Consider the following 6378-nt stretch of genomic DNA (forward strand, 5'->3'; position numbering starts at 1 on the left):
CGTCGGGCGGGTGACCAGCTGGCGTGGCGGGTGTGCTCCTCTGGAGTGCGAGGTGTGCTGCGGAGGGAGATCCTGCTCGTCTTCTCTGCTGCTTCGCCTGTGCAGCTCCGATTGGATCTGGTGCAAGGTGCATCGATCTGGGTGATGCGCTTCGCGATGCGGCGTGGGTTGCTGCGGTGGAGGTGGCTACGGTGGTGCTACGGTGGTGGACGGCGGCTTCGGCCAGGGGGTGGTGCGTGTCTGGTCGCGGTGGATCGTGGGATCCCGTGGCAAGAATGAGGTCGGCCTCAGCAGGTGGTGGCTGGTGGGTGGCGGTCGGTGGTGGTAGGTGGTCGGCGCATCTTCGGGAGAAATCTTTGCTCCGGCCTTCTTCGGAGCCGGCGACGGCGGTGCCCGCAGGTGCCGTGATCTTTTTTGGAAGCGTCGCCGTGGAGGTGTGCTCCTTCTCCCCACGGCTTTGGCTTCGGAGGGAAACCTCAGATTCGCTGGGTCGGGCGATGGAGGCGTCTTCGCGTCTTTCTCCTCCTTGGGGGCATCGTCTCGGAGCCGGCTACGACTGGGAGACTGGTGGATTGCGGCATCTTCGTCGTGGATGGCGGCATCTTCGCCGTGTAGTTTGCTGAGGCGGGGCGCTGGTTTCTGTTTGGCAACGATGATGTCGTCGAGAGGAGCTCGGGTCGCGGCGTGGACTTCGGTAGTCGGCTCTTCCCGGCGTGTCCGAGGTGCTTTGAGGGCACGGTCGGCGCAAGTCCTGCATATTTTCCTGGTGAGGCTCGTCGTCAAAGTCGGAACTGTCGGCTGCTTGCGCGTGTGGCCATCTGGTGGCATGTGCCGTCGTGGCTTCTATGCGGCTGTTTGCGGGTTGGCTTCGCGGTTGGAGCTCAATGGTGAAGTCGGAGTCGCTCGTTCGAGGCAACCGGTGATGACGATGACGCTTGCGACTCCTCGACGAATGCTTTTCTTCTTTGCAGCTTTGTGTCCCATGTCGGTGGCCAAGTTGGCCGGTGGTGCCCATGTCACGTGGGTTGAGTTGTATCGGTTTTAGCTCGGTTTTCCGTTAATTAACCGTGCAATTCTCTTCTTCTTAATCAATGAAAATGGCAAATCTTTTGCCCCGTTTTTTTAAAAAAAAAAGAAATTTGGTGAGCTAGTATGCCACTGTTCTCTTGACCCTACAACCACAGCTTTTGAGGGGTCCAAATAGCGTGCAGGGCGCCCACGACACCTAGCGACATGAATATAACAGTCCAGCCCATCTAGCTCCACACCTCTCTTCACGTTTTCTGAGCTTCCACAAGCATCCGGCTGTATTTCTTTCTTTCTTTTGTACCGGTTTGTTTCATTGCTCGAATTTTACACCCAGTTCTTGTTTCATATTTTCATTTTTCGTTATGTTTTACTTTTACTTAAAAAAAACAATTCATGACCTTCTCTCAAATCGATGAACTTTTTAGCATTTGTTAAAATTTTCTTCAAATTTATGAACTTTTTTTGAATTGACAAACATTTTTTAAATCCATGTTTTTTCCAAATTCGCAAACATTTCTTAATTTTGTTCAAATAGGTGTGCGTTTTTTTATTTCATTAATGTGTTTTCATTCCACAAACGTCCTTTCAATCCGTGAAATTTTTATAAAATTCATGAATTTTTAATATATGTACATTTTTAAATTTCGTGAATTCTTTTGTATTTTGTGAACATATTTTATATTTGAAAGATTTTTATAATTCATGCATATTTAATGAATTATGAACATTTTTGAATTTGTGAAGATTATTTGAATTCATGATTTTTTTTTCAAATTCGTTAGGGCCAAGGGGAGAGCAGAGGGGACACGGGCTCCGGCTTCATGCGGAGGAGCGTCTCCAGTGGCGCCGCCTAGCCATGCATAGACCATGTACTATATTAAGTTACAGAGAAACTATAGAAGATAAAGAACACGGATATTACAGAACTGTATGTCTTGTTCAGTTTGCTTCAGGTCAGCCAGCCATTGTAAAGTTCTTAGGAGCAAAAAGCACCGTCACCTCAAACTGCCCGTAATTCAAAACCGAGTCATCAGGGAACCTAACAGCTCCAACAGCTCCTTCCTGGAAAGTCCACCAAAACAATGATTCCTCCAATTTTAAGCAAATGTCCAATTTCCCCTCAGCCTTCACCGCGACAACATACTGGAACAGTTTTCCATTCCCAGAGAACTTATCGTCAAACAGCACAATCTCACCATCAAAGCCACTAGTGAATGCAGTGAATCTCATATGATGAGGGCAGTCAATCTTTGCAGAGACTTGTATTACAGCCTCAACACTCTCATCAAGCAAGAGATAGTCGATGACCAAGCTGCCAAGGTCACTACTAACCTCTCCATCTAGCATTTCATCTAACTGGTACATCCCCTCAAACTCAGCATACAAAGAAAGCAACTGCTTGTCAGATTACCCATCTCCTTCCTCCTTTACCCAAAGATCAACTTCTAGTAATGCTCTGTCCCTGACTAAATACATTCCTCGACGAGGACTACAAAGAGGCAAGGTTAAGGAATCCTGCAATTAAAAAATATTAGTAAGCATTAGAACTCAACAAGATATATAAACCCAGTTTGGGATACATCAGTATATATCAACAAAATTAACACGGCAAGACATGCATGATCATATTTGGACTAAAATCTAGTTATGTTTGAAAGTACAAGCCAGGCACTGTTTGGCATTTCTTTTACATGCATGCATTTTCAATCTTTCTCCACTCACTCATATATACCGCCACCCCCTCTTCAACATACACTTGGAAAATGCTTCTGTGCACCAAAGATGCAGGTGCAAACCACATCAGCACCGGACTTGCGGTTTGAGATAGGTAAACAGTGGGAGCTTACAATGAATTTAGCACAAGTCCGTATTCTATTGTTTTCTCCAACATACACATTGGGTTCCGGACGATCTATGCAGCGCGTCCTGTCAGAGTGGACCAGGACCACGCAGAGGCCACGGGAGCAAACCTCAAAGACACAAACAGCCGTGAGAACATAGTCTTCCCACGACGATGGGTGGATCAGGCCATACTCACCTGGACTGGTGGAGCAGCGGCTCCTATGGCCAAGCTCACTGTATGGGGAGAGGTGAGAGAGAAGGGGATGGGCAAGAGAGGAAGGCTGATTAACCTGTACTATGACATGGTGGGCCTATATGAGAATGTACTTAATTAGTATTTGTGATTCCTAAAAGAATGGGCACCTATCCTGTGACAGACATGGATGGCTCAGATTCAATGGGCAACTGTGCCCGGGTGCAAAAAAAAAAAAAACTCCATTCACCTGTATTACTATCTCTATAATTCCTAATTCCTAAAACAGGAAGACTGGGGATATCATAATCATCTCCCCCTAGCCAATATAGTCTGATCTAGAACCTTCTAAGCACCCTATGCATAGTTGGTAAAAAAAATATGCCTTGTAAATCAGAAGATGACTAGTTTCATGTGCTATTGATGTTACAAGTTACAACTAGATCAGAATTCCAGGACTCCATAACATGTTAATGCCTGTGCGTAGAGAAATATGTGTTGCTTTGCAGGGAGTCAAAACACAACTTGTGTAATAAAGAAATAGAGTAAACATTTTATAATTATGTTAGGATAATCAAACATGACTACTTTTCCATGCTTTTGGCAGCACAATCATATAAAGTTTGCGGGATCTGATGGGCATGGAACTGATAGCGTGTTGACGTCGGAGAACATACTGAAAGGGGTGACAGCACAGCATAGTGCAATTATTGGTACAGGTAGTCAAGATTCAGTGGCCCTTTTTGTCGACCATAATGAAAGGGATAACAAAAAGAACAAATCACAAAATTACCGCAAATGTATAATTATACCATTTACACAGAAAATGGAGAACTAAATGCATACGCAATTTCCTTTTAGTGGATCCAACCAGGTAATGAAGAATCAGTACGACAAAAATCTCACATGCACTGTTTGCATCCAGTATTGTTTTTAGCAACTGAAAAGTTACATGGAAACAGAACAAGCCTAGCTCGATCAATTACCTGGTCAACCATAAAAGCATTATCTCTGCAGGGACGGTTAAACACAAGATTCCGTAGTGGCTCCAAGGCATCCCGAACAGCAACAATTCCATAGACGCTAACGGGGTAGGAATAGGATTCGGAGATTGATAAATGCATCGCGAAGATCTGCAGCATCAGTCTTGGATCACGTAACCCAAGAGTTGATCTAGCTGCAAAATATAGTGATAGCAAAAGTTGTTATAACAAACATAGGTAGATCACAGTCGCAGATTAATCGCTGGGTTAGCTAGGAATGAATGAGATCGACAAGCTTACCAGTGGAAGTATCATGGGTTTTATATTCACGGTGGTGGCAAAAGCCCCTCATGACACATATACCTGTTGCCTCAGGGAGTATTTTGAGAGGATAAGAAGGAAATGTGGCATTCTCATCTTCACTTGCTTCAATCTCCTCACACTTCTTCTGGTACGCGATGTTCCGTCTGGTGTAAATCCAACTCCATATGTCGTCTACTTTTGTTGCTGCTGCCACCGGAAATTTCTTCCCTGAGAAAACAAATCAGTGTAGGATCGACTGACCAGTTAACCGTTTTTCGTTATCTGGACACATGACGAAAGTGGTATCTAATCTGCAAAAATTATATACCTGGGCAGTTTGTCTCCTCGTCGTCGGCATCCAGTGCCAGCGGATCGTAATCCATCAAGTCGGACAAGTTGAGGCCATCAACAGGATCACGCACGGGAATGTCGTCCCAGTTAAGGAACTCGGACTCAGACTCTGATTCTGCGCGGTTACCCAAAAGTTTGATCGATAGGAAGCCTAGCTAAATCGGCGCAAAAGATTATTACTCCCTCCGTTTCTAAATACAAGTCCTTTAGATATTCCAATACGGACTACATACGGAGCAAAATGAGTGAATCTACACTCTAAAATATGTCTATATCCATCATATGTAGTTCTTATCGAAACCTCTAAAAAGACTTGTAGTATTTAGGAACAGAGGAAGTAGAAAACATAGAGAAGCTAGGCGGTAATACTCACCGCTCTCGAGGAACCCTCTCTCTTTCTTCTACGCCAACACCACCGCCGCCTCCTCCTCCTCCTCCTCCTCTTCCTCCTCCTCGAACGCATCAAGGAGACGATGGTGGGTAGAGCCGAATAGATCTGGGGCGATTTCGAATCTAAACACATCGATGGGGGCCTCCTCGCGAGTCTCATGGAGATGCCGGGGAAAGGGACCAAAAAGATCTGTGGGGATTTCGGAGATGGGCAGATGGCCGGGATAGCAGTCGCCGGGAAGGGCGTGTCGAGAACTCGGGCTCTCCTTCGCCGACAACATCTCGACGCTAGGGTTTCGTCGGCTTCGGCGTCGGCGGAGACGCGTAAAAAGCTCTCGGGGGGCGAAGGATTCTTTCTTGATCTGGGGAGCGAAGTATTCGGTTTGGGGATTGGGGTTCTATGGGATGGCCGAGAGACAAGCGAAACGGTAGGCTTTGCTGCCTTGCTGGGTCGGTGATCCAAAATATCCGTGCCCGACTTGATGGTTCTCCTTCTTTCATAAGCCAACTTCACCGCGCGATCCCAAACGGACGTTCGTTTTCTCCGGTTTTTGTCCCTTTGAGTAGGAATTTGGGGCCGTGTCTGGACCTGTCCTGGGATGCGGTGGCCGTGCGCCTAGCGCGCGGACACATCCCGGCCGCATCTTGTCCGCGTATTATTTCTTTACAAGTCTTTAACTTTATTTCATCATTCATTTTTGATACAAGAAAAATACATCATCACATTTTGACTAACAAAGCAAGATCAAAAAAACAAGAACCACAAGAATACATTTTAGAAGACACCCAACTTCCATAACTACTCCCTTGAGTTGGGTTAGGGCCTTCTCGATGCACTCGTTGTTGATCTGTGGAAGAGGAGGCTCGATCTAGCATCCTCCTTTCTTCTTCAAGGCAGAAGTCGATGTTGCTTCCTCCTCACACCTAGTCTCGTGTCTAGCCTCTAATCTAGCAACAAGTGCACTTGTCTCATTTACAGCTTCTATGCTAGCTAAAAGTGCATGAACATGTACTAAATTTCGCTCTATCAATATATCAATGTACTCTTCTTCCCGATACCAAAACTTGCATCCGTTCTACACAACAAAATTTGAAGTTAGCACAACTAGTTAAATCTAGAGCACAAACCGAAGCTAAAAAAAGCGCATACCCCATCGTTTAAGCACTTGATGAACACCCATCCGGAATGTTCCGGCGTTGTAGACACGCGACGCACGACCATCCTTGGGCAGTGGTCGCACTTAATGAGTGGCAACGGTGCGCCGGCGAACTTTTGGGCAAGCACTG

At 46.0% G+C, this 6378-nt stretch overlaps 1 pseudogene; it reads right to left on the reverse strand.

Moving 5' to 3' along the window:
• Positions 1 to 1892: 1892 nt before the first annotated feature.
• On the reverse strand, positions 1893 to 5509 carry LOC119354031 (annotated as a pseudogene).
• Positions 5510 to 6378: the final 869 nt, after the last annotated feature.

Source organism: Triticum dicoccoides, chromosome 2A (assembly GCF_002162155.2).
Source record: "Triticum dicoccoides isolate Atlit2015 ecotype Zavitan chromosome 2A, WEW_v2.0, whole genome shotgun sequence".
In the NCBI taxonomy this organism is placed as follows: domain Eukaryota; kingdom Viridiplantae; phylum Streptophyta; class Magnoliopsida; order Poales; family Poaceae; genus Triticum; species Triticum dicoccoides.